Source organism: Bos indicus, chromosome 16 (genome assembly GCF_029378745.1).
Source record: "Bos indicus isolate NIAB-ARS_2022 breed Sahiwal x Tharparkar chromosome 16, NIAB-ARS_B.indTharparkar_mat_pri_1.0, whole genome shotgun sequence".
Taxonomy (NCBI): domain Eukaryota; kingdom Metazoa; phylum Chordata; class Mammalia; order Artiodactyla; family Bovidae; genus Bos; species Bos indicus.
In genome coordinates, this window is record NC_091775.1 from 28,202,924 (window position 1) to 28,214,595 (window position 11,672).

Below are 11,672 nucleotides of genomic sequence, written 5' to 3' on the forward strand. Positions count from 1 at the left end.
GGTCTGTATAGTCAAAGCTTTGGTTTTTCCAGTAGTCATGTACGGATATGAGAGTTGGACCATAAAATAGACTGAGTGCTGAAGAACTGATGCTTTAAAACTGTGGTGCTGGAGAAGACTCTTGAGAGTCCCTTGGACTGACTGCAAGGAGATCAAACCAGTCAATCCTAAAGGAGATCAACCCTGAATATTCATTGGAGGGACTGATGCTGAAGCTGAAGCTCCACTACTTTGGCCACCTGATGTGAAGAACCTGGAAAAGACCCTGATGGGAAAGACTGAAGGCAAAAGGAGAAGGGGGCAGCAGAGGATGAGATAGATAACATCACCAACTCCATGGACATGAATTTGAGCAACCTCTGGGAGATAGTGATGGAGAAGGGAGCCTGGCGTACTGTAGTCCATGGGGTTGCAAAGAGTTCGACACGACTTAGCAACTAAACAACAACAACAACATAACTTTCTTCACTTTTTAATTTAGAAAGCTTCCACAAGTATCCCAATACCCCCATCTTTCTAGGCAAAGGTGAAATGTAACCTTTGTGAAGCTTCCCTTGATTCTTTAAGTTGGATTAACTACTACTTTGGAGAAGGCAATGGCACCCCACTCCAGTACTCTTGCCTGGAAAATCCCATGGATGGAGGAGCCTGGTGGGCTGCATGCAATCCATGGGGTCGCTAAGAGTCGGACACAACTGAGGGACTTCACTTTCACTTTTCACTTTCATGCACTGGAGAAGGAAGTGGCAACCCACTCCAGTGTTCTTCCCTGGAGAATCCCAGGGACGGGGAGCCTGGTGGGCTGCCGTCTGTGGGGTCGCACAGAGTCGGACACGACTGAAGTGACTTAGCAGCAGTAGCAGCAGCAACTACTACTTACATGTTCCCATAATTTTTGTTTATATACTTTTCTAATGGCAGGAGAGAACACAGTTAGCTGAATCACTTTGTATGAAAAATATTCCACGAAATCTACCTTTTCTTTCCAAATATACAACTTTGTGCTAAATCACTTCAGCTGTGTCTGACTCTTTGCTTTCCTATGAACCGTAGCCTGCCAGGCTCCTCTGTCAACCAGATTCTCCAGGCAAGAATACTGGAGTGGGTTGCCATGCCCTCCTTCCAGGGATCTTCCCCACCCAGGGACTGAATCTGCATCTCTTACATCTTCTGCATTGGAAGGTTGGTTCTTTACCACTAGTGCCACCTGGGAAGACCTAGATAACTTTAGAAAGACTATATATGATGAAATAAAGAGACACTGGTCCAGTCAGCCAGGCCAATGGAATCAGTTCAGCAGATCTATGTGGTAACCAATATTGCAGTCAGAGTCACATTCTCTCAAGGATGTGAAACATTTATCTTAGTGTCTCCCTAGTGCCTTGTCCATCTAGCAACCAATAAACACTTGCTGAACTGAAAGTTTAGTGAGCTATCTTTCCCTACACTCAAAGTTTTATATTTAAAGCATACCTCTAATGATAGAATTTCAGACACGAGTTGTGACAGGAAACTGCTCATCTAGTCTTAAAATGTGTCTTAAAAGACACAGTTAAAGAAGAGTAATGTTGGAGGTATTACACTTTTTGATTTCAAAATTTATTATAAAATTATAGTAATCAAAACTGGGTGTTACTAGCATAAAGGCAGGTATATAGACCAAAGGAATAGACTAGACAGTCCAGAAATAAGCCCACTTATTATATGTGATCAAAAAATCTATGACAAGAATGCCAAGATCATTTAATGGAGAAAGGACAGGCTCTTCAAAAATGATACTAGGGAAACTAGGTATCTAGGCAAAGGATCTATGCAGAGAAGGTTGACCCTTACTTTCTGGTGGGTTAGTTGCTAAAGTTATGTCCGACTCTTATGACCCCATGGACTACAGCCAGTCAATTTCCTCTGTCCATGGAATTTCCCACGGAGAGGGTAGCAATTTCCTTCTCCAGGAAATCTTCCTGACCCAGGCATCGAACTGGGGTCTCTTGAATTGCAGGCCAACTGTTTATGGATTGAGCCACGAGAGAAGTTCAAATTAACTTTGAATAGATCATAGACCTAAATGTAAGTTCTAAAATTGTATCTCTCCTTTAAAAAAAAACAACATAGACAATAGCTTCATGACACTGGATTTGGCTGGCAATCATTTCTTGTATATGACACTAAAAACACAGGCAACAAAAGAAAAAAATAAAGGGGACTGCATCAAACTTAAAAACCTTTGGGCATCTAAGGACACAATCTACATAGTGAAAAGACAACCAATAGAATGGGAGAAACTATTTGCATGTTGCTAATATCCAGAATAAAAAGAACTCCAACAACTCAACAACAAAAACAATTAAAAAAACTGAGCAACGACTTGAATAGACATTTCTCCAGGAATGATCTACAAATAGTCAACAAGCATATGCTTGATATGAGTAATAATTAGGGAAATGAAAAATAAAATCCTGAGGAGGTATCACCTCACACTCATTAGGGTGGCTACTATCAAAAGAACAGAAAATTACAAGTGTTGGCAAAAGTGTGGAGAAATTGAAACCCCTGTGCACTGTTGTTGGTGATGCAAAATAGTGTTGCTGCTATGGAGAACAGTATGGTAGTTTCTCAAAAAATTAAAAATGAAAATACCATATAATCCAGCAATCCCATCTCTGAGCATATATCAAGAAGAACTGGGAGCAGGATCATGAAGAAATATTTGCACACCCCTGTTTATAGCCACATTATTCACAATAGCCAAGAAGTAGAAGCAACTGAAGTGTCCACTGATGGATAAACAAAATTGAGTACATGCATATGATAGAATATTATACAGTCTTAAAAGGAAAGAAATTCTGACACATGCTACAACATGGATGAAACTTGAGGACATTATCTTAAGTGAGATAAACTAGTCACAAAAAGATAAATGGAATAATTCCATTTATATAAGTAGTCAAATTCATTGAAATAGAAAGCAGCATGGAGGCTGTGAAGGGCTGAGGGCAGGGAGGAATGAGTAGTTGGTGTTTAATGAGCACAGGGTTTCAGTTTTGCAGGATGAAAACTTTCCAGAAATCGATTGCACAGCAATGTTACTATACTTAACATTACTGAACTATACTTTTAGAGAATGTGAAGTCAAGTGGGCCTTAGGAAGCATCACTAGGAACAAAGCTAGTGGAGGTGATGGAATTCCAGTTGAGCTATTCCAAATCCTGAAAGATGATGCTGTGAAAGTGCTGCACTCAATATGCCAGCAAATTTGGAAAACTCAGCAGTGGCCACAGGACTGGAAAAGGTCAGTTTGCATTCCAATCCCAAAGAAAGCCAATGCCAAAGAATGCTCAAACTACCGCACAATTGCACTCATCTCACACGCTAGTAAAGTAATGCTCAAAATTCTCCAAGCCAGGCTTCAGCAATACATGAACCGTGAACTTCCTGATGTTCAAGCTGGTTTTAGAAAAGGCAGAGGAACCAGAGATCAAATTGCCAACATCCGCTGGATCATGGAAAAAGCAAGAGAGTTCCAGAAAAACATCTATTTCTGCTTTATTGACTATGCCAAAGCCTTTGACTGAGTGGATCACAATAAACTGTGGAAAATTCTGAAAGAGATGGGAATACCAGACCACCTGACCTGCCTCTTGAGAAATCTGTATGCAGGTCAGGAAGCAACAGTTAGAACTGGACGTGGAACAACAGACTGGTTCCAAATAGGAAAAGGAGTACGTCAAGGCTGTATATTGTCACCCTGCTTATTTAACTTCTATGCAGAGTACATCATGAGAAACGCTGGGCTGGAAGAAACACAAGCTGGAATCAAGATTGCCAGGAGAAATATCAATAACCTCAGATATGCAGATGACACCACCCTTAAGGCAGAAAGTGAAGAGGAACTAAAAAGCCTCTTGATGAAAGTGAAAGTGGAGAGTGAAAGAGTTGGCTTAAAGCTCAACGTTCAGAAAACGAAGATCATGGCATCTGGTCCCATCACTTCATGGGAAATAGATGGAGAAACAGTGGAAACAGTGTTCAGACTTTATTTTTCTGGGCTCCAAAGTCACTGCAGATGGTGACTGCAGCCACGAAATTAAAAGACGTTTACTCCTTGGAAGGAAAGTTATGATCAACCTAGATAGCATATTGAAAAGCAGAGACATTACTTTGCCAACAAAGGTTCGTCTAGTCAAGGCTATGGTTTTTCCTGTGGTCATGTATGGATGTGAGAGTTGGACTGTGAAGAAGGCTGAGCGCCGAAGAATTGATGCTTTTGAACTGTGGTGTTGGAGAAGACTCTTGAGAGTACCTTGGACTGCAAAGAGATCCAACCAGTCCATTCTGAAGGAGATCAGCCCTGGGATTTCTTTGGAAGGAATGATGCTAAAGCTGAAACTCCAGTACTTTGGCCACCTCATGCGAAGAATTGACTCATTGGAAAAGACTCTGATGCTGGGAGGGATTGGGGGCAGGAGGAGAAGGGGACGACAGAGAATGAGATGGCTGGATGGCATCACTGACTCGATGGACGTGAGTCTGAGTGAACTCCGGGAGTTGGTGATGGACATGGAGGCCTGGCATGCTTCGATTCATGGGGTCGCAAAGAGAAGGATACTACTGAGCAACTGAACTGAACTGAAGGTGCTAAGTCTTGTGTTATATGTTTTTTTCTGCATAAAAAGGAAAAAGTATATATGGCTAATCAGAATCCATTGAAACTCTCAAACCTCTTTTTATTTAGTCTATTTTATAAGTTGCAAATCTGCTAACAGATAGTAAATACAATGTCTGGGTTTAATTTACTCTTTTCATTATAAAGTCCATCTTGTGAAGGTACCATTAAATAGCTTAGCCCCTACCTTACTTCACTGCACCCAACCCAATCCTATCCCCCCAACACACACCCTAACCAGGAGGGCAGATGGATAACGGGGGCCAGGATCAGTTCAGTTCAGTTCAGTCACTCAGTCGTGTCCAACTCTTTGCGACCTCATGAACCGCAGCACGCCAGGCCTCCCTGTCCATCACCAACTCCCAGAGTCTACCCAAACTCATGACTCAGAGTCATCACCCAAACTCGGTGATGCCATCCAACCATCTCATCCTCTCTTGTCCCCTTCTCCTCCTGCCCTTATCTTTCCCAGCATCAGGGTCTTTTCAAATGAGTCATCTCTTCGCATCAGGTGGCCAAAGTATTGGAGTTTCAGCTTCAACATCAGTCCTTCCAATGAATATTCAGCACTGATTTCCTTTAGGTGGTTGGATCTCCTTGCAGTCCAAGGGACTTTCAAAAGTCTTCTCTAACACCACAGTTCAGAAGCATCAATTCTTCGGCGCTCAGCTTTCTTTATAGTCCAACTCTCACACCTATACATGACTACTGGGGAAACCATAGCCTCGACTAGGTGGACCTTGGTTGACAAAGTAATGTCTCTGCTTTTTAATATGCTGTCTATCCAGTAACTGTCTCATGTTAAATTGACTTGAATGTTGTTAATCTAGGGAATCAAAAGCTCACCCATTTGCTGTCTCCAGTCAGCCTCAGATTAACTTTGTGAGATAAAGAAGGAAGGTATAAATAACGAAACTAGAAACACAGAGATCTAAAAATGCATAGGTCCATCCTGTACTTGAGATCATCATCCTGCAACGGTGTAAAAATCCTGCTGATGGTGTAAAACCACATTTACAACTCAGAACTACTAAAAGTTCAAATATTTGTTTTAGTTATAAGTATTTGTTTTGATCAGGAAATGTCTCCAAGACAAGCATTTGTTTCAATAATTGAAACAAAGCAATCATTTATTTTGAAATTTTCACTTAAAAAAAAAAGATGTGTAAGAAATATAGGGGCACAGATCCAATATACATAAACAGAGGATAATTTAAGTGGGCTTACTGGCAGGAAGTGGTTTAAATTGTTTCCAAAGTTTTATTTTGCTGTTTAGCTCAGGGGTCAGCCTGCCCTAGATGTTAACTAGTTGACCACATGTGGAGAGATAAGGGAGCAGGAAGGCTTTCCCCATGTCCCTTTCAAGCCAAACAAAACTGCACATAACTAGTGGATTCACCGAATAGACGAAGGCAGTGATGATTCACTCTTTAAAAGATTTTCTATGGGTTTCCTTTATAATGAAAAAGCATGATTCCATTTACAGAAGTTCAATTTCAATCCAATCTACCAAGAAAGTATCTAACTCCAATAAAACAAGGTAAAAAGTGAATTCATTTCAGATCAAATTGAAACAGGTTCTATGAAGATATAGCTTCCCTGGTGGTTCAGCTGGTAAAGAATCTACCTGCAAGGCGGGAAACCTGGGTTCAATAACTTCAAAGAATTTTATGATGTGAAACAATGATAGGTAAAATTACCAACAGTTTACAGACCCATGAGTGAGGAAAAGATGCCAACTCTAATAAGCTACCCACAGCACTTCCAGTTCACTTCCTTGCTTTAGTTGCTACCTGCTTTTCCTCAGCCCTTAGTCATGCCTGGCTTTCTCTGCAGTTTCTACCACGCAACAATTAGATTCCAAACCAAAGCTGAAAAACAAAAGATATATTGGAGATTTTAAGATTAAGACCCTCCCCCCCCCCCAAAAAAAGAGAAAGCTTCAAAACTCAGTGATATTTGCACCTTTATCTTTGTCATAGGCTATTACAAGGATGGGCTTCCAAGGTGGCTTAGTAGTAAAGAATCTGCCTGCTAACGTAGGAGACGGGGGTTCGATCCCTGGGTCAGGAAGATCCCCTGGAGGAGGGATAGGCTACCCACTCCAGTACTCTTGGGCTTCCCTCACGGCTGAGCTGGTAAAGAATCTACCTGCAATGTGGGAGACCTGGGTTCAATCCCTGGGTTGGGAAGATCCCCTGGAGAAGGGAAAGACTACCCACTCCAGTATTCTGGCCTGGAGAATTCCATGGACTGTATAGTTCATGGGGTCACAAAGAGTTGGACACGACTGAGTGACTTTCACCCACAGACAATCCCTTGGACAGAGGAGCCTGCCGGGCTACAGTCCATTGGGTCACAAAGAGCCAGACACGACTGAAGCAACTGAGCAGGCATGTAGGTTATATATGAAAGTTGTTAGGAGAGTAAATCCTAAGAGTTCTCATCACAGGAAAAAATTTTTCTGTTTCTTTCATTTTGTATCTACATGAGATGATGGATGTTCACTAAATTTATTGTGATTATCATTTCATGATGTATGTAAGTCAAGTCATTACGCTGTACACATTAAACTTATACAGTGATGTATGACAACTATATCTCCAGAAAATTGGAAGGTAAAAAAAAGATAGTACAAACTCTCGTATGCTCTTCATCCGGATTCACCAAGTGTTAACGTTTATCATATTTGCTTTACTTATCTCATTCTCTATCTACATATTGAACCACTGAAGAGCAAACAGAGACATCATGACCCATTTATGACCCTAAATATTTCAATGTGTATTTCCTAAGAAGAAGGACATTCTCTTACAAGACCACAGTGCTGCTGCTGCTGCCAAGTCGCTTCAGTCGTGTCCGACTCTGTGCGACCCAATGGACTTCAGCCTACCAGGCTCCCCTGTCCCTGGGATTCTCCAGGCAAGAACACTGGAGTGGGTTGCCATTTTCTTCTCCAATGCATGAAAGTGAAAAGTGAAAGTGAAGTCGCTCAGTCGTGTCCAACCCTCAGTGACCCCATGGACTGCAGCCTTCCAGGCTCCTCCGTCCATGGGATCCTCCAGGCAAGAGTACTGGAGTGGGGTGCCATCGCCTTCTCCACAAGACCACAATAAAATGATCCAAATCAAGAAACTTAATATGATTACATTAAGTTTCAAAGTAATATGAAACTTAATATAATTACAATTTAAACACAATATGATAATTTAAATTTAAATACAATTAAAAATTACAAATTTTGCTAATTCTCACAGTAGTGTTCTCACTACTATTCTTCCTAATCCATGATCCAGTCCAGGATTATCCTTGCATTTAGTTGTCTTGTTGCTTTAGTCTTTTCTAATCTGGTACAAATTCATAGTCTTTGTCTTTCATGACAGTAATAATTTTTTAGATTATGGGGGAACTTACCTGGTAGTCTGGTGGTTAAGAATCCGCCTGCCAATGCAGAGGACATGGTTGTGATCTTTGGTCTGGGAAGATTCCACATTCCATCATGGGGCAACTACTGAAGCCCTCGAGCTTTAGAGTCTGTGTTCTGCAATAAAAGCCAACTCAATGAGAAGCCCTCACACCTCAACTAAAGAGTAGTCCCCGTCCGTCACAGCTAGAGAAATCCCGTGAGCAGCAACAAAGACCCAGCACAGCCAAAAATAAAAATAAGTAAATAAAATTTTAAAAAAATTATGGGGTAGTTACCTAGATTTGTCTACCTCAAATACAGGTTATGCATTTTTGGTAGGAATACCACATTATGCTATGTCCTTTTCAAGCTATCATATCAGGAGCTACATGATGTCAATTCCACTCATAACTCGTGAAGTTAATTTTGATCATTTGGTTATGGTGGTGTCCACCAAATCTCTCTATTGCAAACTTTTTTTTATCTTGTAATTGATAATTAATTTGTGGGGGTTATTTTGAATCTATGTAAATATTATTTTCCAGATCACACTCTTACTTTCTCATTTTAGCATCTTTTGATGATTCTTGCCTAAATCAATTTTTTAGGGAGATATAATTCACATACTATCAAGTTCACTATTTTAAAAAATATTTATTTTTTCCTTTATTTGGCTGGGTTGTTAGAACACAAGCTCTTTCACTGTGGCCCTGGGCTTTAGCTGTGGCACGCAGCTTCAGAGTGCACAAACTCCATAATTGCCACACACAGGCTGAGTTGCCCCAGCGTGTAGGATCTTAGTTCTCTGACCAGGGATGGAACCCAAATCGTCTGCATTGGAAGGTGGATTCTTAACCACTGGTCCACCAAGGAAGTCCAAAAATTCACTATTTTAAAGTGTAGGATTCAGAGGTGTACCCATCACCATTGTCTAATTCCATAACATTTTCATTGCCCCAGAAAAAAACCCTGTACCCCTTAGCAGTCGTTCCCCTTTCCTCTGCTGTTTCCAGCCTCTCAGAACCAGTAATCTACTTTCTGTCTTTATTGTTTTGGCTATTTCAGGCATCTCATATCAATGGATTCATACAATATGTGGTCCTTTGGGTCTTGCTTCTTTAATTGAAAACATTTTTAAGGCTCATTCATATGGCAGTTTTAATCAATCCTACATTCCTTTTTGCCTAAATCAATCATTAGTATGGTTCTTGAAAAATGATGATATTTTACATTGTTTCATCTACACTTACTACTGTTGTTGTTCAGTCGCTCAGTCATGTCCAACTCTTTGCGACCCAATGGACTGAAGCACACTAGGCTTCCCTGTCCTTCACTATCTCCCTGAGTTTGCTCAAATTCATGTTCACTAAGTCCATGATGCCATCCAACCATCTTGTCCTCTGTCTCCTCCTTCTCCTCCTGCCTTCAATCTTTCCCAGCATCAGGGTCTTTTCTAATGAGTCAGGTCTTCACATCAGGTGGCCAAAGTATTGGAACTTCAGCTTCAGCATCAGTCCTTCCACTGAATATCTGGGGTTGATTTCCTTTAGAATTGACTGGTTTGATCTCCTTGCAGTGCAAGGGACTCTCAAGAGTCTTCTCCAACACCACAGTTCAAAAGCATCAATTCTTCAGCACTCAGCCTTCTTTATGGTCCAACTCTCACATCCCTACAAGACTACCACAAAAACTACAGCTTTGACTATACGGACCTTTGTCAGCAAAGTCTGACTCTGCTTTTTAACACACTGTCTAGTTTTGTCACACCTATTCTTCCAAGGTGAAGATGATGCTGTGAAAATGCTGCACTCAGTATGCCAGCAAATTTGGAAAACTCAGCAATGGCCACAGGACTGGAAAAGGTCAGTTTGCATTCCAGTCCCAAAGAAAGGCAATGCCAAAGAATGTTCAAACTACCGCACAATTGCACTCATCTCACATGCTAGTAATGCTCAAAATTCTCCAAGCCAGGCTTCAGCAATACATAAACTGTGAACTTCCTGATGTTCAGGCTGGTTTTAGAAAAGGCAGAGGAACCAGAGATCAAATTGCCAACATCCGCTGGATCATGGAAAAAGCAAGAGAGTTCCAGAAAAACATCTATTTCTACTTTATTGACTATGCCAAAGCCTTTGACTGTGTGGATCACAATAAACTGTGGAAAATTCTGAAAGAGATGGGAATACCAGACCACCTGACCTGCCTCTTGAGAAATCTGTATGCAGGTCAGGAAGCAACAGTTAGAACTGGACATGGAACAACAGACTGGTTCCAAATAGGAAAAGGAGTACGTCAAGGCTGTATATTGTCACCCTGCTTATTTAACTTCTATGCAGAGTACATCATGAGAAATGCTGGGCTGGAAGAAACACAAGCTGGAATCAAGATTGCCAGGAGAAATATCAATAACCTCAGATATGCAGATGACACCACCCTTATGGCAGAAAGTCTTCACTTTAGAGGAACTAAAAAGCCTCTTGATGAAAGTGAAAGTGGAGAGTGAAAAAGTTGGCTTAAAACTCAACATTCAGAAAACCAAGATCATGGCATCCGGTCCCATCACTTCATGGCCAATAGATGGGGAAACAGTGGAAACAGTGTCAGACTTTATTTTTCTGGGCTCCAAAATCACTGCAGATGGTGACTGCAGCCATGAAATTAAAAGATGCTTACTCCTTGGAAAGAAAGTTATGACCAACCTAGATAGCATATTCAAAAGCAGAGACATTACTTTGCCAACAAAGGTCCATCTAGTCAAGGCTATGGTTTTTCCTGTGGTCATGTATGGATGTGAGAGTTGGACTGTGAAGAAGGCTGAGTGCCGAAGAATTGAGGATTTTGAACTGTGGTGTTGGAGAAGACTCTTGAGAGTCCCTTGGACTGCAAGGAGATCCAACCAGTCCATTCTGAAGGAGATCAGCCCTGGGATTTCTTTGGAAGGAATGATGCTAAAGCTGAAACTCCAGTACTTTGGCCACCTCATGTGAAGAGTTGACTCATTGGAAAAGACTCTGATGCAGGGAGGGATTGGGGGCAGGAGGAGAAGGGGACGACAGAGGATGAGATGGCTGGATGGCATCACTGACTCGATGGACGTGAGTCTGAGTGAACTCCGGGAGTTGGTGATGGACAGGGAGGCCTGGCGTGCTGCGATTCATGGGGTCACAAAGAGTCAGACACGACTGAGCAACTGAACTGAACTGATTCTTCCAAGGAGCAAGTGTCTTTTAATTTCATGGTTGCAGTCACTGCCCTCAGTGATTTTGGAGCCCAAGAAAATAAAGTCTGTCACTGTTTCCATTGTCTCCCCATGTATTTGCCATGAAGTGATGGGACCAGGTGCCATGATCTTACTTCACTTACTAGTTAACATTATTTTTATCTCCCTTTATCAGGGAAGCACTTTAGGAAAAATTGCACTGTGAAGTCAATTTCAGACACGGTTCCTCTGCCCTCAAGTCGTTTCCAATCTTAGATGAAAGGTCTTACAGTGACCACCTTTCCAGGAGTTTACGTGATCCTCTCTCCTTCCCACTTGAACTAGCATCAAAGTGTCTCTCTCTGCCTGTCACCCCAAAGGCTCCTCCCCCTCCTCCAGGTGCC